At 41.2% G+C, this 21,904-nt stretch overlaps 1 protein-coding gene across 7 annotated transcripts in view; it reads left to right on the forward strand.

The window, feature by feature from the left end:
- CDIN1 (CDAN1 interacting nuclease 1) overlaps positions 1-21,904 on the forward strand; it is a 203,364-nt gene that overhangs the window by 172,159 nt on the left and 9,301 nt on the right. The gene's annotated exons all lie outside the window — the stretch shown is intronic.

Raw genomic sequence — 21,904 nt, forward strand, 5'->3', positions numbered from 1 at the left:
ATAAAGTTCTGTTTTTGGCATGTTTGCCGTGTGGCTGTATGCCACACCACTCCCTGCATCTGAATCCTTCTCAACACAGGGCTACCAATCCATTAGAGTCCCACATGATGAACCTGCATGCTATCTGATTTTTAGACGCATCCCCGGCCTTACTCCTCCACAGACCTGCGCTAGCTGGGACCATTGTCTTCTCTTACAAGCCAGACCTCTTCATTAAAGGCCATCTCACAACCCACTGTATACTGAAGTTCACATTGTTTCTTCAGTGTTAAAATCTCACTCCCTACAGAAAGCCTTTCCCAGAGACTGTGGCCCCAAGCAGGAACTCCGTGGTTCCCAAACCTGACTACCCATCAGAATTAATGGAGATACTTGTTTAAAATATAGACCCCGGGGGAACCTGTGTGGCTCAGTCAGTTGAACACCAACTCTTGGTTTCAGCTCGTGGGCCGTGAGATAAGAGCCCCTCATCAGGCTCCACACCAAGTGGGAGTCTGCTTGAGATTTGCTCCCTCTGCCCCTCCCCCCACCTGTGCACCAATGGAAGCAAAAAATATATAGCCCCCCCCCCCCAAAAAAAATTGTTTTTAAAAAATGCAGGTCCTGGAACCTCCTCTAGACCTACTCAATTAGATAGTCTGGGTCTAAGACCTAGAAGAATGCATTTTTTCTGACCCCCCCCCCCCCCCGCTCACTTCTGATACAACTATCTGGTATTCTCCATTGTCGCTTTGGGAACCACTGGTGTAATGGAAAGAACCAGTAATTCTGGAGTTTGTTAGACCCAAGTTCAAATCTTAGCATCTGTGCTTACTAGCTACCCACCTTATTAGACCTTGGGCCTCAGGTCCAGCAGACTGCAAAATTCCAGTCTCTTTACCAAAGAATTCGGGAGGGGAAGGAAGCGATATAAGACATCACCCAACTAAGCTGGTATATCAGATAGTGTGACTATCATCATCTGAAGGTGGTCCAGTGAAACAGACTGCTTTCCTGAGCGGCATATGGTAGCTGGTCTCATTTATGTTTTGGTCATACTATACCGAATATCAGCAGCATTCCTTACTCCCCTCTCTTGAAGTGTAAACAAGTTTTGTCTTTGATCCAGAACTCAGTCATTTGTGTTTAGAATGATTCCAAATGGAGAGTGTGTCTCAATTTCCTCTACATTAAAGCACTTCATCACGTGAGTTAAGACAGGGAGCATTGTGTGCCAATTTGAGACCTGAGATTTCAGTGTCCTTTAAAGATTTTTTTTTCTCCTCATTCAGAAGAAGAGACTCCTAGAGTCTTAGAACTAGAAGGGACTTCAGAAACCATCTCCTGTAGCCCCCTTACCTGAGTTCATGCCAACAAATGCTTGGATCAGAAAAATCCCATTAGCTGCCTAAGATGAGCCGGGAAACATAGTTGAAGAGAGACCTATGTAAACCAAAACTACAAGGCATGTTAAATTGTTTTAAACTGTTGGTTTAGCCAATGGCTACAATCACGTATGGTATAATTAATTACTGTACTTAGAATCCTATCAAACAGGATTAAACAGGTGGATTCCTTTACAAGCTCCCACATTCAGACACACTTCTACTCCTAATTTCTCTCTGTAGCTTTTGAAAAGGAATCCTTCTTGGCATCTGGGGGACTCAGTTGATTAAGCATCCACTGTTCGTTTCGGCTCAGGTCATGATCTCAGGGTTGTGAGACCGAGCTCTGTACTGGGCTCTGCACTCAGCGTGGAGTCAGTTTGAGATTCCCTCTCCCTCTGCCCCTCCCCCTGCTCCCATGTGTGCACTCTTTCTCTTTAAAATAAATAAAATCTTTGAAATGGAATTTTCCCCACCCTCGTAAGTTGGTTTGATTATCAGCAGTGAACAACCTTGAAAATTTAGTTGTGATTAACCTCATTTGCTAAAGCAAAAAGCAAAATCTATTTGTTGCTCATTAAGTACTTGTTATGATAGGGATTCTGGAACAGTGATTTTATATACATTAATTCTCTTTATAACCTCGTATTAATCTTTATAATCATCCTTAGAGTAGATGCTATTTCTGTTTGACTCAAAAGAACTGAAGTGTGCTCAAGCTCTGAACTAGTGTCTGAGCTAGGAATCTAGTGTAGGTCAGTTAATGGCATTAGACTAGGATTTAGGCTGAGCTTCCTAAAATTTTGAATGAAGTATCAAAACTATGAACTTTGCACTTCCGTAAAACTTCACCTACAGTTTCAGAAAATTCAAAGACTCCCTGAAACCCATGCTACTCCCTAAGTATAAATCTCTAAGTCTTGCTTGATAGTAAAGATTGCTAAATAAGTCAAACAATTTTTTCATGTACTTCACATCTAAAATGGGAATAGGAAGGAATAGTCTAGTAAATGATACCTGTATTCTCTTGGGTTTAAGTGTATGTTACAACTGAGAGTTCAGGTTCTTTTTGAGTAGGCAGACACCCTCCTTTTTTTTAAGACTTTTTTTTTTTGAAGGTATACTCTAGCACTCATTTTTGCTTATAGAAATAAGAGTGTACGGGTGCCTGGGTGGCTCAGTTGGTTAAGCGTCTACCTTCGGCTCAGGTCATGATCTCAGGGTCTTGGGGTTGACCCCCACGTCAGGCTCTCTGCTCAGCGAAGGAGTCTGCTTCTCCCTCTGTGTGCTCATTCACTCTCTCTCTAGTAAGTAAATACAATCTTAAAAAAAAGTAATAGGATTAAATACTAGGCCGAAGAGGGACTTTATAGATCATCTAGTACAGCCTTCTTGTTTACAGATGAGGAAAAAATGACCCCAAAAGTCTGAGACTTACCCAGTGTCACACAGCCAGTTAGAGGCAGGGTCAGACCTGGAGTCCAGAACTTCAGATATTTATTCTGGCACTTTTTCTAATATACCCAATAAACCAGTAGTTCATGGCCTACGCATCTAAAGAAACAATAGGTACCCAGTTTACATTTTGAGTCCATTGCTTTTCAAACAACTGGAACATGTTCTTGCTTGATTGAAAATGAGACTATAAGGAGAGACTTAGCACAGATATCCTTTCAGCCCTATGAAAATTCCAAAAGCTGCTGGAATACACAGTCGAGGGTTGTGATGCCACCATGAGATTGGGAATGGTGACATGTCAGATCAGAAGCTCAGTAGTCTTTACTCAGAGGGGTTACTCCTTTGCGTCTTCATCCATGAATGTATATCGGGCACCAAACTGCTGGGCCCTGCATGTGGGCCCAGGAACACAGGGACACCGAAGATCCAGTCCCCATCTTCAGAGATCTCAGGCGTGCACAGGAGGAGTTGGTGGACAAATCCAGCCTGTGGGCCTTCCGCATCTCACATAGTGAGGGATGCAGCGCGCTGAACACCCTCTAGGGTTCCAGAACGTGTCCTGGAGACCTTCCTCCTTAGAAGCCTGGCTTCTTATTCCCTCAACAGGTTTTTTTTCCTTAAACTACTGTTTGTGTTAGCAGAGGATTGGCCAGTGTACATGGTTTTCCTTTGACAAGGATTCCTCTCCCAGAAGTAGTTACAGACCACAACCAGACCAATGAAGAAATAGGAGCTTGTTTTCTTTTATGAGGCAAATAACTACCAACCCTGGCTTTTCAAGGGTGTCTCCAGTTATTTTAATGGACAGTGAAAAGTTGCCCAAGTAAAAGTAATTCTCATCACTCAGTCTATAGATCAAATATATATCATGATAAACACCACTGTAAAAAGTTAGCGGTATGACCAAAACAAATCACATGGAGATTTGACTGCACACAAGTGGGTGGGGTTATTCTGTTATGTCAGCAAAACTGATGCAGCAACCATTTGTTTTACAGGAAAAATGGATGAAAACTGCATTTTAATACCACTCATTCACTTCTAGCCAATCATCACTCTCAATAATTCAGCATCTTCTTCAAAATGATTCTGTCCTAAGCTGTGAAATGGTAATGACATTTTGAGATTTTTGAGTTTTTATATTTTTAAGTCGCAAACAACTCTTGAACCAGAAGAGGAAGAGAGCACGAGAGCAAGCCCACTTGTGTGTGTGTTGATCTGAACTAATACATTACAGGAGTGTTCCATCAGGGATTTCTCCGTGCATTATAATGCAAATTGCATTTTTAAACCAGCCAAACTATTGATGGCTTTATTGAATGGGATAATTTATTACAAAGTATTTTAGTCATGACATTTCATCATCAAATAACAGTAAACACAATAGCCATTTCCCATAAGACCGTTCTCTTGAGCCAAGAGCTTAAAAAAGAAAATAAAACTTGCCTTGTTCCAAACATGGCATTGTACTAAACAGTTGTTTATTACACCAGAGAAGAAAAGCGTCCTGCCAGCCAGACATGGTGGACCGGAAAAACATGCCATTGTGTCAGATCATCCCAAGAAATCTCCATTTTTCCCCCTCCTTTCCTAATAATGTTTGACAAGTGGAGATGAATTTTTAAAATCCAAGTCTCTTTTATGCCATTCGTTGGGATAATACTATAAAATCTCTCCTCGGGTACTCGGAGTATTACAACATCAATGACCTGTCAGCAGCTGCGTACAGTTCTTTTTTAGGATTGTGTAAAGCTATGGTTAAATTCTATTTTTCTAGGATAGGTTTAAGTATGGGGAGAGCCAAAATTAGGTACACTTTTCTTGCTAGAAATCCGACCACAAATTGTACATTGTGCTTACAAAGATGATGAAGGCAGTCCGGCCGCACACCAGCAGTTCAGATTAATTGGAGCATGCAGATTTGTGTAAAAACATATGTTTCAATTGGGGAAGCCTTTTTTTTTTTCTTTAAATGCTGTTTAAAAGTTTTCTGCAAGTTCCTATGTATAATGTGTACATTATCTAATTCTCCCCTAGAAGTCTAAGATGAAACTCCTACATGCCAGGCATCCGTTACTGCGGCATTTTTGTCAAAATGGGAATGCCTCATTCATACCTTTCTCCCAATTAGTTGGTGGCAACCCTTTTAGTAAGCCTCACAATGTTCATTATTTTTTTAAATCATTGCGTGATTTTTAAAATGTCGCCTTGCTTAAACAAGGCACAGACTTAGGAACCAGAGCTGGAGCCTCTGAGCCTTGATGCATGTGAACATATAGTGAACATTTGGGAAATATAAGTTGGAATTTGCTGGAAAATGTGGATTAAAAATAACTCTCACATAAAGATTTGAGATAAAGTATGCAAAATGCCTGGCAGTGTGCCTGGCACTTAGCTGGAAGTTGGGGTGGGGGGGTGTCTCACTGTAGGGTTGAGGGTGGAGGTGGTAGCTGAGGGAGCCCAGCAGAGGAGGGTTGGTGGTGGCTGTGTGTGGTGGTGGTGAGCTTGGCCATCTCAGCGGTTATGTCAGTTATTTCGGGGGGTTGGGGGGCAGGCGGAGAATCAGTCTAGAAAGCAGTACTTAAGGCAGTTGTGAAGAGCTTCACATTTAAATTTCTTGCCATATTCCTAGAATGCAATTTGGACAGTATACAAGTAAAAAAAGGAAATATCAAATATCACTGGTCTTTGTGCCCTTGTTTGCTTAAGAATATGTCTGCTCAGAATTTTCCTGTTGCCCTTAGTATATTTGCTTTGCAGCAGTGAAGAAGAATCTCTCATTCTGTGGCTAAAATCTTCAACTCTTAAATTTTTTGGAATTTCATCGGACCTGGTCTTAAAGAATGCTGGAATGTTGAGTGCCCCAATCTCCTCTCCTGCCCTTTCCCTTTAGTTCTGTGTGGTAAGCTAAATCCCCCCACTTCCTTCTCAATTTCTCCATGTGCTTCACACCTCTCCTTCCCTCTGACTTTTTCCTTCAGTCCCATAAACATAATTGTTGCACCATGGAGACTCGTAGAAAGAGAGAGGCAGGAGGTCCTGTAGACTTAATTTTCAAAACCAGTCCCACGCTGATTTCATAGCACTGCATGTGTGACTTTTTCCAGCCGGAGTGAAACCATCATCGAGTACCGTTAACTTAAGTAGTACTCTGTTTGAGCCGTGAGGAGATGCATTATCTTCCTGAATGATCCAAATGTCAGGCTTAGTTGGCTTTTACACAGTTTCACTGAAAGGGGCCCCTCTGACTCTTACTTTTGTGTATTTCTAAGAATGGTGTGAATGATTTAACATTCACATGGAGGAAGTTCCAAGCTGTTGAACCAGCCGAGGGAAAATATCCATATGTCAATCACAGAAGAGCTAAGGCTGTTCTCCTATACTTGGCTTCCCATCATCTATAAAATTATGAATGCCGTGATTTGTCAAAAGAAGCCCGGAGCAGTGATGACCTCTAATTTCAGTCCTCTTTCTGATGTTCTTCTGGACCCTGCTGTGAACTAAAGAGGAGCGCTGGGTAGGCCACACACTTGGACCTACTAGGCTTTGGGGGTTCATCTGAAAGCAGTCAGATGGTCACTGACCCTCTAGGAGTGCATGACTTTGTAATCCAGCAAATTCAGTAGCCATGTATTGAAGGAGGGTGGGACTTAGGACATCCATAAGACAAATGGACACAATGGCCTGTACAGATACAAGTGAGACTGATACGCACATTCACGTTTATCCTTCAGTCCAAAGAAGAGCCGCTGATCAGACCTGGTGCTGTCCTTGGCACCTTGAAAATGGACTCCTCAGTGACTGGGCTCCTGGAGAAAGTGTTCCCTTTACCTCGTGCAGACAACTAATTGGAAGTAGAGCATCTCTTGGGAGCTCAAATATTTTTCACAGAAAGACTTGGTGGTTACGCCATAATTCTTGAACCCAAGATTTATTGTAACAAACTGCTTGCCCAAAGTTTAGCTTAACCCTCTATTTGTTAGGACCTGTTTGACACACTTTATACCATATAAATAGCTAAACCCACCTTACTCACAGTGGTTTCACGTACATCTGTGAAATTCCTTCCAGAATATTGGCTAATATTTTAATAACTCTACCTAAAACCTCATTAAATTGAGATCAACACTAAACATGGAGACATATAACCCATGTCGATATAATCCAAAGCTCATTAATCCTGACATGCCATAGGTTCCAGAGTTAAACGCTGACAGTGCTTATAAAGTAAGAAAATTAAAGTGCAACAAATAGAGTATTTCTAAGTTAGCATGCATGTCCTTAATATAAAGTTGATTTCACTTTTAATAAAAGTTCAAGGCAACAAAGCTGAAAAATACATATTTTTAAAGTAGATAAAATCCACTTTAGATAAAATCTAGGTTTTAATCCTATGAATTTACAGTATTGCCATAATGAGGGGTACAAATTGGGTTATTTCTTTATCTCCTCCCAACTCTGCTTTATTAACACTATCTTTTTTAAACCTAAAAAAACGAATTCTGAGGGTGCCTGGGTGGCTCAGTCAGTTAAGTGTCTGCCTTCGGCTCAGGTCATGATCTTGGGGTCTTGGAATCAAGCTGCGTGTAGGGCTCCCTGCTCAGCGGGGTGTCTGTTTCTCCCTCTCCCTCTGCCCCTCCCCCTGCTTGTTCGCACGCTTTCTCTCTCCTCTCTCTCTCTCTCTCTCTCTCTCTCTCTCTCTCATAAAATCTTAATTTTTTTAAAACTGTAATTCGAAACCGCTAGATCTGTAGATTCTAAAGTTGTAGTCATTTGTCCACTTTGTGTATAATGTATTCCCCATGCAGGGGACGCATCATCTCATTGTGACACCCTCTGGTTTTTAGTTCTATCAACATAACTTTTTGTCCAGTGTCCTTCTGATGGGGTCCATGGACACAGCTCCCAGAAGGTCAGTTGTTTTATGCTATTGAGATCGTACAAGACCCCAGAATATAGGCCACCAATCTATCAAATCCCTACCTCCAACCTGCTCTTCTCCATCTGCTCTCTCTCTCCCTCTAGCTCTGTGCTTTTCTTTGTGGTTGCTTTTCCAAAAATTACAATGTAATAATCCACAGCCATGGTTTCATATTCTTAACTCACGTTGTCATTTTTGTTAATGGGGATAACGCAGAGCGAAGGACCACGTCTTTGTCGTCATCCCGAGGCAAGGATTTTTACCCTCTAACCTCCCTACCCCTTCACCTCTCTATAGACAGGTGATGACAGATTGTAATTTAAAAAGTTGTTCAGTCTTTGTTGTTGGAATATCCCATCTCCTATTGTCCCCCGAACTGTTTTAAAATTATAATGAATATACATTAACTCCCATAATCTGTAGGTTAACTAATGTTAAATAAGTTGCTATGTCCTTACCCTAGCACTGTTGTGATCATTTACACCTTTTACTAATTCTGAAACCATTAGATTTTAGTTGTACTATAGATAGAATTAGGTCTGTCACTTAAGGACTGATTTCTGTCTGAAAAATGTTACCGGTCCTTTTAATTTCATTTCCAGTGTGTAGCTATAGGAATCCTAAAAGACCAACATCAGCTACCATGTATGACATTTCCTATTTCCCTACATAAGTTAGGAGCTTGATTCTACTTATACTTTTTGATAGGAAGTCTACAACTTAGTTATTAAATTGGACTAAGGCCAATATGCTTTTACTTACCTGAAAAGGTAATATGTTGCCCCACATTTAAAAAGAAACAATAGTTATATTAAAAAAAAAAAAACTGAATAGTTTGAACTCCGACATGATTTTTTAAAAAAAATTTTAACTCCAATTAGTACAACCTGACAGATACAAATTAATGTTACTTTTGGATGTTTGGGGATGCCTGACAAAAGTCCCATTGTATAGAATTTAAAGGTTTATGGATACAAAGTGAGAAATAGCCTGTTGGAGGTGTGATGGCATCAAAAGGTAAAAATTCTCCATTAGTTTCACAACAAAATTATTGCTTGAATGTATTAAAAATCACATCAAATTTGTAGCATTTAAACACACTGAATAATACTGAATCTTTTGATCTCTTCATAAGAGACAAGTCACAAATGTAATAGGGACTACAGGGTAAAACGGTGCAACAGAACTTTCCAGGGTTCCTCTGCCCTCCCTGGATAAGAAGTCAGACCTCAATCCTAACTCCAGCATCTTGCCCCTAAGTCTCTGGAACTCACTTAGCTTCCTAAATACCTCAGTCTCTTAAATAACAGATCCGTGTTTTTTAGAAAGTATAAAATGTACGTGAATGCAAATTGGTGCATTTTCTCATGTATGGGGGAAGAAAGAAACAATACCTTTACAATTTATGTGGTCATCTAATCCAGATCTCTCCTCCTTTCAGCCTTACCCAGATTAGCAAAATAAGACACTATGCTTTTTCCCTTGTTCCCCAAAATGTAAGTAAAGACGAGGCTGCAGAGGTCCAAAATCTTCTACACTGCCTGTCCCTAGTGCCTCAATTCCCTGGATAATTACTGTCCTTTCACTCTGGGTAATTTACATGTAGTTGCCTGAAGAAACTTAGCCGCCCCCCAATCCCCCCCAAACACACAAAGTTGAGGGGTTCCAAAATTGTTTTCTTGAGCTAATTATGTTCAATCCTTTAGAATAAAGCTATCAAAACCTCTTAAAATTTCATATTATACTAAGCACTTTGAAAAAAGGAGCTAGGCATATACATATTTCCTCAAAATATGTACCCTAAATCTTCTGTGACTTTTTTCATGGCATGTATTTTTTTTTAAGTCTGTAAATAGTCTAAGCAAAATGAGGGCACAAAATGAGAACTTTTGCTGTTACACTATTGCAAACATTTTATATTTGCTGAATGAATGGCATTAATCCTGACAAATGGAGTTTCAATAAGAGAACAATCCCTTTATGTTATAAGCATCTCTCAGAACAAAGTCTCTGCATATCAGAGTCTAAAAGGCTTCTTAAAATTATGCCCCACACATGATATCCTGCTCCATGAAAGTTATTATTTCTGTCTTCTTAAATGCCTGATCCCGTGCTGGAGAGCTTAAGAGCATCTGACCATCTGAAGGCATTATAGTTAAGAGTCGTCAAAATATGACATGGGGACTCTTAGTCCTACCAAAGAGAGATCCAGTCGAGATTATCCAGTGCATAATCTTGGGTGAGATAAAAAGAATTCTTTCAAATGTGACTATAGTCTGTTTCTGTGAAACCTACACTTGGTCCATAAATAAGCCTAAAGGGCATTATAAATGTGTCAGGAGCTCAGAGTGATTGATCTGTGTTGGATAGATCATGAAAATAGACAGAAGGCACAAGGGTTGCTTCCCTGTGGAAATCGTGGTGGTAAATTGCCATATGTGTCCCTGTTAGGAGCCTAGCTGATCTGATTGTGGATGTAACAACTTTACAGACTGGACTTTTGGTCTCTTGAGATCTTCAGTGTCTTTCTAAGAAATCTAAATAAAATAGCACCTTGATCTTCAGCCTCAAGCACAAACTTTGGCAGGGGATCAGGACTGTTGCCAGCAAGTTCTCCCAGTGCTAAATTCTAAATACGTCTTTCCCAGGGCTGTTGTCATTCAGAAATCTGGCTAGAAGTGGATGTGTGTTAACCTGAGAGGTAAGGAAGAAATGCTGGTGTTGTTATCTTCCATGCCACAAAGGTTGAGATGATAAATTTAAACTTAAAAGGTAAAAGTCCCAAGCACATTTTCTTGTAAAACTCTTGCAGCAAAGTCCGTGAGAGCAGACCGATAAAGTGTGAAAAGCAGTAACTTTAACTTCCCTCTGACTATGCCAGTTGGAACCAATGGCTCTCCTGCTTGGGGAGCTTGGGGAAGCTTTTGAACTAAACAAAGACCAATGATTAAGTAAAGCAAGTAATAGCACTGTTTTTTAAACCGTTCAGCCCATCCTGTGTATGCCATTAGGTTCAAGATCCAGACCAGACCTAAGCGAAATAGCTGTGCAAAAATACTCCGCATAACTCTTCTACCTGTCATTCATTTATTCAACAAACATTTATTCAACATCCACTATGTGCCATACACTGCTAAATGCCAGGTAATGCTAAAGCAGACAAGGTACTGCTTTCGTGGAACATTCTGTCTCTGTAGAAGTGATAAACATTAAATATAAATATATATGTAACTGTAACGTCTCTTAAATTTAGTGTCTGGCAATGAGAGACCAGTTCACTTCGCCATTTTGCTTCTGAATCCCATAGAATCATAAGCCCCATAAATCAAAGTAAATTTTATAAATCCAAATGTTTTATAGCGTTTATAGCATATATCTGTAGTCATAAATATCTCACTAGAAAATAGCAAGCCTAGGGGTGCCTGGGTGGCTCAGTCAGTTAAGCCTCCAACCCTTGATCTCAGCTCAGGTCTTGATCTCAGTGTCGTGAGTTCAAGCCCAGTACTGTGTTCCACGTCTGGGCATGGAGCCTACATTAAAACATATTAAAATAATAGCAAGCCTAGTTACTACTTATGTAAGGCATTGAACCTAATACTAGGAATTTGTTATTTAATATCTAGTGTTGAATGGGAGTTTGGGCTCTACCAGTTGCCACAACTAGTTGCTCATGTTTTGTTTTGTTTTGTTTTGTTTCCCTTCTCCAGATGTTTCTTTAGTGATAAGAATCCATTTTTCCAGTAGCCCTTTTTTATAATGGAGGAGGATGGAGTAGGGATTACATTTTACTCTGTCGTTGGCATTACATTTTACTAATCTGACCAGGACTTCTTAGCTAAGCAACTGCACAAAAAAGTAAGGTCTTTTGCAAGTGTGGGGCACTCACAGATGACTTCAAATATTGTCTTGCATTGGCCTTAGGATGGCCTGTTGGTTGAAGCCCAAAAAATAAACACCTATTAATCAGCTAATGGCAAGATGGGTGGACCAGCTCTCGGACTGCAGGGACCTCCGTCTAACCTCCTTCAATAGCTTATGTCACCCAGGATGAGGCAGTTTGCAGCCAGGAATGCCTCTAAAGACCGTCACAAGCTTAACTAAATGTTTAAAATAACCTCTGTAACTCCTCTCCACACTGACAGATTGCTTTCAGCTTGATGGAATCAAACCACGGCCCCGGCCCCGGTGGCCTTTGTGGGGCCAACTGAGAGGCCACAGAGTCTGCAAAGTAAAACTACGGGTTTGGTGTAGTTCTGTCTAGTCTTGCTTTTAATCAAAACAAAACAAAACAAAACAAAACAAAACAAAAAAACACCAGAAGGGAACTCACTCCTGGAAGTCCTTATCTTCATAAAATTTCGCCAAGGACTCCTGTTAAGTAGAATAAGGTTGCTGGGTAAGTCACTAAGGAAACTGTGAGCCGCTCGCCTCGTACTGGCAGACTTCTCAAAGAATACAAACTGGAGGAACCCCGCAGAGCAAGGCTGTGACTGTTTACATACACAGACTTTGTCCCAACGACTCTGGAAAGTTGAGCCCTCTGGATAGTTTTACGGTATTTTTTTGAATGGCAGTCTTTTCTCTGCATGGAGTGGAAATGTGGGTGGGGGGGGAAGATTTGTTTTAATGTATACTTTCCTTTAATGTGTTTACCCCCAAATAAGTGAGCTGTAGTAGATCCTCTGGCCCCGTGAAAGTAAATATTTAACTCAGAAATTCCACACAGAAACATAGCCTGGGGTATTTGGGTTTCACGAAAGAGGATCCCCCTGGGGCAAAGGGCTGGTGTGCCTGCAACGTGGTGAGATCAGTAGGAAGGGGCGTGCTCTCCACTAGCGCCTACCATCCCCTCGGCCCTCAGGACGCCTCAGTCGGCTAGACTGTGCCCCTCCGGCCCTTAGCAGCCCCGCTCCCACCCAGCTTCTCCAGCTCTGTCTTCTGCCATGCCCACGGTCTCTGTTTTTCCTGACCTTCTCTGCGCTGCTTCAGAAGCCTCCATGCTTGTTCTCATCGCTCTGTCTCCATGTGCCTGTCCCTCTACTGGAAGCATCTTCCCTTGCTCAGTGAATTTTGATGTCAAGACTTACTCTGAAGGTGACCGCGTCTGCTCCAGACCTTCCCCGACCTCTGGGCTAGCACGGGGCCTTCTGCCCTGTTCTCTTACAACCTTGGTCTCCTCCTTACACTACCTGTTAACCCGCTTGTCTCCCCGACTGCTGAGAGCACCTGGAAGACAGGGACGGTGTTCTTGTCATCGTGGCATCCTGGGAACGTAGCAGCCTTTTCAGGACGGCAGCGGGTGATAGGGTCTCCGTCGCGCAGTGAGGACAAAAGGGAGGCTAGCGTTGCACGGGGACTGGAGCACAGGACAGGGAGGCGGCAGGGCTGGCTCTGCAGGTGCTTGGAGGTGCTCGTCTGTGGTCTTAAGATAGAACCAGAGTTCACCAAAGTGTGGCCTCTCCTTTGAATCCAGCCCTGCAGTTTTCCACTCACATGATCCTGAACCCGCTACTTAAAAAAAAAAAAAAAAAAAAAATTCTGTCCTTCGTCTAATATTTTTCTGACAATTATCCAATAAAGCAGCTTCTCAACCACAAGAAAACAAAGGAATTGATCACCTTTAGAAACTGGTGCTTGCTGCTGAGCTTTCTGAAGACCCATCCTGTGTGGTCCCCATCTGCTCTGAGGGCCAGCCTTGGGGTCCCGAAGTCGCCTTGTGTTACTTTTGCCAGGACAATCTCCAACAGCAATCATCAGTTTCCTAAGTGAGAAGTTTCCTTTATCATCTCTCTAGGGTCTTTAAATATTAGTTTTAGATGCTGAAGTTGGTTCCGTCGTGTTCTCGTTTTTTTAGATAATAAAACCATTTGTTACAAAGATGAACTCCTAAATATGAGAGTCTTCACAATGCTCTTGGTCTAACGGGAAGGAGTTTGGGATAAGTGCAATGAAGTCTCAAGACACTGCCCTGAAATTGGTGTGTGCAGTGCCCCCTTTGTCATGTAACCCGGGGCCTAAATATGGAAATAAGCACAGTAGTGTCCTGTCACGAAGAACGGGAACCTATATTTAAATAAAACTTAAATCACTGACATCATCCGGGTTTTCTGTCCAGTCTCTTGAAGTAGTTTCTCCTGGTCACATGATGCTGATCAGCTTTTCTTTTTAAAGGCAGGAATGACTGTGAAGTGACCTTTCCTGCCTTCTGGCTCAGAGAATCCAGCCTAGTTATAAATGTAGGAGATGTTCAACTCTCCTTTACTCACACTTCCTCCCCCTTGGTTCCTCATCTTGACTTTTCTCCCTGGGTAAGTCTGGGTAAAGTACTTCCCAGCCCTGCCTTGATGAGTTGGCTATCCAGTTTTCTTCTTGTTAGTGGGTTCATTTCCAGACCTCCAGACCTAAATCTACCCATTCATGGATTGGGGAGGAGGGAACAAGGGTTGGGGAAGTTTCTTTATTAGATTCTACTCTTGGGTAGAATTTTTCTATAATGGGGCAATAATGAACGTATGCAAATCAAAGTGTTGTGAGGCTTATTTTTTATTCTAAAATCCACCTTGACTCCAGGATGGAAATGCTATGAGGCCTGCTTTCTAGATAGACAAGTAAGACACAGGAAGTTAAAAAAAAAAAAAAAAAAAAAAAGGCATGTGAAGATCTTCCAGCCTCCACATTTTATAGAAGAGGAAGGACTTCTTCCTTATGGAAGAGTCCTGAAGGAAAGGGTTTGTATTGAAACTAGATAGCAAAAAAGTACTGAGGGGGGAGAGTCCCAAGCACAGGACCGCGTGAGGTAGCTGTTCAGAGGGAGCGCAACGTGGGACAGATCTGGGTTGGTGCGTTGGCCACCTTGGAGCTTTATCTCCTTGTGTGATAAGGTACTTTGCCTCTCTGCATCGGGTTTAATACTTCCGACCTCATGGGTTCATTGCAGGTATTAGATGACGTGTAGGAAGTGGCTGGCACAGTGTTAGGCACAAGAAAGCATTCGGTGTTAATGCTCTTCGTTGTCACTAGGCTCAGTTGAGCAGAGCTCTGTAATCGTTTTCTCAACATTAAAAAATAAGCACTCCTATGAGCTACTCGCAGAGCTTTTGTTTTAAATGAGACAATGTGTATAAAGAGCTCAAGAGTAGCGGGCACGTACTGATGGCCCAGGAGCTGCTGTTAGGATTATGGTTCTGGTGATTCTAACTAGGATTATCCAGTGGTATTATTTTATTCAAGGAAATAATAGTCAAATCGTCTGTATCTCCTACCACTTAACAAAGATTGGGACCATTACCAATATGTCAGTCAAGCATTCTTTGAATCTAGGGGACTTGAGTCAGAAATGGGGGTTAACGACGGGGCATTACATTTACGAGGATGCCTTAACTCTAGTTGTATTCAAAAGGGGATAAAACAGAACAACAGAACAATACTAAGGAAGCCGAGACCTGGAGAATGACTCAAAACCCAAAGAATGACAGATAAGCTATTTTCCACCGTGCAGACCCCCAACACAACCCTAACCTACCCAGGAGGGCCTGCCAGCCCTCTCTAGCATTAAGGTCTGTTTCCAAGTGCCTCCCACCTGCCCTCCCCTCCCATGGGTCTGCCTATTCACAGCTGTCTGTCCCCCTTACTGCCCTTCATCTGGAGCTGGCCCCGGGGCCTTTTCACTCTGAGGAGTTTTCCTCCTCAGAAACTTTCCTGGTGCAGAGCCTCATTTTAGGGATCCATGAACTAAACGATGCCTCTAAACACAAAATCAGGTAGGGTCTTTTATGGGCTTACATTTAAGTTGTTGTAACTATCCAGTTGACCTTCAAGGTTCTGTTTAACAATAAAATGAGAGTATTTGCTATCTTCTTTCCCTGAGCCCAACTTTCTATTTCCATTTCAGGGTTTTTACATCCAGGCCTCTGTGGTGCAGAGGCCCAGCATAAATAAGTGAAAAGCCTCACCCCAACATAGAGCCATCAGACTCTCCTTTTCTTAAAGGAGCGCTATTGAAAAGGACACATAAAGCTCATTCTGTGGAGTTTCTGTGTTGTTGCAGAGTAAAGCCGTGAGGGGTACACACGGGGACCCCTCTTGCTGAACTTGGGAACTATACGGGCACCACAGGGATGACATTTGCAGTTCACCGAGTGCAAATCCATGTGTCATACACAAATACAGTTCACTTTAATAGTTTGATATCTTTTCACTCATCTTAAACACCTTGAGGTATTTGGAAATGGAGGAAGAAGTAAAACAGATGAGCCGGCTGAGATATGGCCAGGAGTGGTAGTACTTCACCGTGATTGACATTTTTACAACCTTATCTTCTAGATAAAAGCTACTGTAAACAAAAGCCTACCTAAATTGATTGTATTTAAGGACTTGAGAGCTACCTGCGTGCCGCAATTGGCTCCTGGATATTTAGTTTTTCTCCTCAGCAGCCAATTCCTGCCCACCTCCCCTTCACGACCGCAAGCACCGGAGTATCCCTTCCAGGGAGTAGTACTCGTGCTTCCCACCAGATTTTAAACCACAGCATCCTGTCCCCCGTAACAAGCTGGAAAAACCTAGATTCCGAACAGCGGAGCCTATGGGTCTGGCTCTTCAGAGTGTGCAATTGGGGCATGCTTCTAAGGCTCATCTTCTCCCCTTTAAAAATGACTTCCCTTCCTTGTATGGCCGAGGAGTTACCAGCAAAGGATTTTTTTTTTTTTCCCCAAACGCATGTTATCACTCCCAGCATCTCCTGGGACCAGGGCTTGTGGTGTTTTCATCCATGCATTCCCGTATCTGCTCAGCCAGTAAGACTCCTGTGGGCTGCTGATGCACATGCTGCCCTCGTGGGGCTTATGTGTTCTGGAAGTGTTTGATACCTGCAAGGCCAGATTGTCCATATTTTTTTTTTTTCAAAGAACCATGTTTTAATTGTTTTCTATTAACTGGCCTTTTTTTTTTTCTTTTTTTTTGCTAATGACTTAGATGGTTCCAACTTCTAATCCACACCCCCCCAGCCCCCTCCAGCATTTACCTTTGTGGATCTGTAAAAATTGGGAGGTTTGCTTTTGAGGATTGTGTTGGTTAGCTGACAAGCTTTTTCTTATAGTGAGATATTTATTGTGAGTGAAAATGTTAACTACCCATTTAGAGCAAGTTGGGATTTGACATACCTGAAGCATTGTGTCACATTTGGTTAATGATAGATTTATAGGGCAACATGTATCAGCCTTAATCCTTTAGTTATTTGACTTTGCCAAGGATGAAAATTCCAATAATTTTTTTTAAGCAGACTTTTATATATCCAGAATGCATAAATCTCTTGGTGCCTTGAGATAAATGTTTGCCTGAACTCTGGGTTACCCCGTAATCTTTTGAGACCTGAGCCAAGGAAAGACATCCCATTCCCCCTCTACCTAATAAAGACTATGTGACAAAACCTACTTGGAGTAGACAATATTTATATAAGAAAACCTCTTCTAACACATTTCTAAATGGTAGTATTCAGAAGTTAGAAATGCAAAGTTCAGAAATAACCTCAAAATTTATTAGAGCAAGTCTATGGTAGACTTAACTGGTAAACATAGAAATGGACTATTTGTACCATCAGCCCAGGCTTTACCAGTATGATGATCACTACCCATTATTACGGTCGTCATATCAATTATAAAATCTCTGGCCTCAAACACTAAATCAGCCGAAATGATGGGTTTGCCTTTGGCATGTTTCCCTGGGGAAATAACGGAGAAAACGTAATAATTCACACAACCAATTTTGTAAAGTACCCCAACTTTTGGAAGAAGGCTGGGGTATAAATTCTAGGTAGATGGATATAAGCTGTACCCAAGGTCCCCCTGAAGTGTGTTCTCTTACTCATAGTACTTAAATGTTTTCAAAGTAAACATAACCTTGGGTACTTTGTGACTTTTAGGGTTTAGGTATTTGGTATTTCTCTCTTCTTCCCACCCTCAAATGTGCTGTTCACTCCATATGTCCGCATTTGAAACAGAAACCGGGGCTGTCAGACTTAAGTTTATCCCCAGTTTCATAACGAAACAGTCTCAATATACATCTGATCCCACCATTCCTTTACGTGTCTTGGGCCCCTAATCCCACTCTTCTTTCTCCCCTCAAAAGGTGAATCTATAATGGAGAAAATTAAAAAGGGTCATTATATGAATAAATGCAACTTAGCTGAGAACTCTCCTTGTCTGGGAAGACTTCCAGAATACCATGTCATTGTACTCATTCATTTGCTGTGGACCTTTAAGCATTTTGTGTATTCGTTTGATAACTTCTCTTTTACACTTAAAGTGTGAATAGATTTTGTTCCTACGTTATGAAAATTTGAGTTGTAAGCTATTGAAGGAGAGGAGTCTTTTGTGACTCGTGCTCTGTGCAGGATGGGTTCGCAGGCTTGTGTGTAGTTTTGTGGGGGTTTTTTGAGTTGTAAGATATTAAATGCCTTTAAGGGAATATCATTAAGTCCACTGACATCATGCACCAATCACAGGCAACTTACATGGGACACATGTTTGGTGCTTTTTAAATTTTGAAAATATTCACATGCAAAAGAAACATTTTCCAGAATCCTTATGCCCAATAATTGTGTCACCACAGAAAATGGGGGCTCAACTCTGCTTAAAATGGTTACCTTCAGAAGACATTTTGGATAAAGATGGGATGATTCCTATCTCAAAACCTAACTACTGCTTGTTGTGTTGTGGGTCCCTTTTATTTTTCTATTTGCAAAGTTCTGCATCAGCATCCATTTTATAGACAAAAGAGCTGAGCCAGGGACAGAACTGGTCATGACCCACATGAGCTTGTCCTATTCTGCTGTGAAGCCACACTCAAGCTTGTGCGTAGATTCTCGCGTGCGTGCGTGTGTGTGTGTGTTGATTCTCGATGGGTAAAATGCAGACGGGCTGACCCAGTCCCAGGAATAAGCATTTCTCCAAGGAAACTGGCATTAAAGACAGAAGAAGACAGACAAAAGAGCTTCTGCCATTGGTTTCTATCCCACTCCTCTCCGTTTTCCTCTTGTGAGAGGAGATTCATGAGAGGCTGCAGAGACTGTCAAGTATGGCATTTAAGCATATCCAACACAAGACAAAGTGGAGTGGAAATTAAGCACTTTTCCAGGCAATTTAATGTCGACGTGAAAATGCCAAGTTACATAAACATCAAGGAGAATTTCAGGTGGTTGTGGTTGTGTATTTATATACATTTTAAATTTTCTTCAAAATAATGTATTTTCTGTTTATTTTCTATGTGGCATAGAAAGACCTGACATGAATGAGTATATTTTTTCCTTTATTCAAAATTCTAGGGAGTCGATGTTACAAAGAGCTAGAGTTGCATTTTTAAGAACAGACCTATGAATCGAGTGAGAGTATTAGTAACTAGGGTTCTCTTCTTTTAGTTCTTTCACTTTGCAAACCCAGACCTGCCAAGCAAGACAGTAAATGAAACAAACAAGTTAATATTTTTAGTTCATCTCTAGAAACTGCAGAAAGAGGATATTTGCCGGTATATTAAATTGACCATAGTGCCAGAACCTTGTGATTCTGTATTACCTGATCACTAATCTATTATTACTGTACCCATATTTACACATCAGCATAAATACACACATACTTTGCATATAAACATGTGCAAGCGTATTTCACTTGGACTGAAAAGTTATTTACAACTCTGTCTGGAGATACATACAACAGTGATTAACAAGGGCATAACCAATCTACAACATGCAGATTAAAGCTAAATAAACAGTGGAAGAGTTTATTTTGAAACAATTACAAGATGTTTTATATTTCTCCGCCGTCCTGAACTGTGTGTTTGAGAACACATCCTTCATAAAAACCACATGCAAGTCTTTTTGATGGAGGAACAATTGACTTCCAACAGCCACATGTCTGCACATATCCTCGGAAGATAGCCCAGAGCCCACACTGCAACTCAAAAGGAGAAAGAGAAAAAACTTAAAATATATATATTCTGTGCTGCTATTCTTTGGGAGAAGGATTTTTTTATTTGCCTGTGAATTAAAAGATTTGGGCTGGAAACCAAGATTTGAATCAATACAGTTGTTTTATTTTTATTGTTTGAAGACCCTCATGAACAAGAAACTTAAACTCATCAGATCCTTCCATCCCTCTTGTTATCTTTCCATTGAAAATTGTTTCTTTTGTGATCCAGATGTACATTGTAGAACCCTAGTGCATCCACAGTCCTTTTTTATGTAATCATGGTGATTCAGCTCATTGAGAAGGGAAGTATTAGGTCAACCTCGTGAGTTTCCCTTATTCTATGTAGTGGATGGGCAAATTTTGTAATGCATGAATCCAATGACCCTTCCCTTTTACTGAGATATGAAGCATACTGATTTTTAAATGTGATTTCTCTCATAGAGCTGAAAACACACATAGGTAACAATCATAAGCTACATCTTTACACTCAAGGTACTTTAGGAGCAAAAATGGGCCTTTGGGGTTCACTGCATCAACCCTGCTTAGCAAGTCTGAACCTCCTTTTCTAGGAAAACAAATTTCCACCTGATATGCTCACTTAGACCCGTTGCTTCCCTCGGTTTTCCTCATAACTTATTCCAGCTGTTTATTTCCATTTACATGAACAGGCTGAGGCAGTGTTCTGGATTTACTCCTCTTTCCTCATGTTTAGATTCTGCCCCATAACTCTGGAATCCCCTCACAGCAGGGGAAACCTTTCTCTTCTCTGAACTTTATGCAGTGGTTCCGTAATTTTCATTCCCTAGCTTACTTTACTGATTGTCAATGCTTTAAATATCCTCCCTCAAATGTAATCATTTTAATTTCTTTTACCTGAATTATAAGTTGCTTGCCCATATACTTCCTAAACACTGTGACACTTAAATCGAAATGAGTATCTAGATAAACTTTTTAGTGTGAAACTATTGACTTCATACTTGAAGAATTATTCCTTGTAGACAGGTGAATCTCAACTCCTATACTGAGTTTTTGATGAGTCGCCTGCCTTCTGGACCCCTGCCTGGCTCTTTTCCAGATGTTGGAAATATTTTTCAAAGTTGAATGACTATTATAAATTGCTGTATAAATACAAGGCATAGTGAGTGACAATATGGTGTAGTGGTTGCAAGTACAAGCCGGAGAGCCAGACTCCTGGAATTCAGAGCCTCCCTTTTTGTGCCTCCTGTTTTTTTTTCTGTGAAATGGGGACAATCCTTGGTTGCTTGTGAGTATCAAATCTGTACATGTAAAAGGGCTTGCGACACTGCCTGTTGCGTCCTAAGTGTGGTTAAGTGTTAGTTACCTCCTTAGCATTGGTTATTGGAATCATGTCATTTTATATGCATATTTTTTCTAAGATTTTGTTTTTAAGTAATCTCTACACCCAACGTGGGGCTCGAACTTACAACCCCGACATCAAGAGTCGCACACTCTACCGACTGGGCAAGCCGGGCGCTCCTTGATGGGTGTTTTTAGACAAAACCGTTATAGACCTAATGTCTGGTTAAGGGCTTTCTGAAACCAGGAAACCAACCAGGGAGTTAGTTACTGGGGTTAATTTAGCAGAATGGTATCTTAACAGTGTGATTAGAAACCTCAGACTTCCTTCATCTACCTTTCATTTCAGCACTCTCTGAAGAAGCCCAAAGGAAAGGGCTAACAATAGACACTTAATCTTCCTCCCTTTTCTCCATAAGTAAAAATACCATCCAAGAAATGCCTGCTTTATAAAGAAGAGTACAGATGTGTGGCAGGGAAAGGCGGTGTATTTTTTTTTTTTTTTTTTTTATAGCTAGGAAAGAGTAAGCAAGTCTTTCCTGAATTTAGGGGCCCAGATTTTCTGTCCATAACCTCTGAGTTTCTCACAGAAAAAATCTTGCAGTGAAAGACCTGATTCATAACTTAAATTCTGTCCAACACCCATATTTCAACGTCCAAGAGACTACCTGAGGATAGCTAAATTCTCCTGGAAAACTAAGAATTTACTGAAGTCCCATTTGTAAAACATTCTTGGTGGCAGTCTTTTAAAAATATATTACAGATTCCCCTGCTCTTTTTAATTTAACAAAACATAACCAGCATCTACTTATCCTGGACTGTCCTCAGCACCTGTGATTGACGGAAGCCTATTTCCCCAACACCAAACAGCCTTAGGTTGCCACAGT

This window comes from Callorhinus ursinus, unplaced genomic scaffold (assembly GCF_003265705.2).
Source record: "Callorhinus ursinus isolate GAN/ISIS: 27379988/994484 unplaced genomic scaffold, GSC_fseal_2.0 scaffold25, whole genome shotgun sequence".
NCBI classification, from domain to species: Eukaryota; Metazoa; Chordata; class Mammalia; order Carnivora; family Otariidae; genus Callorhinus; species Callorhinus ursinus.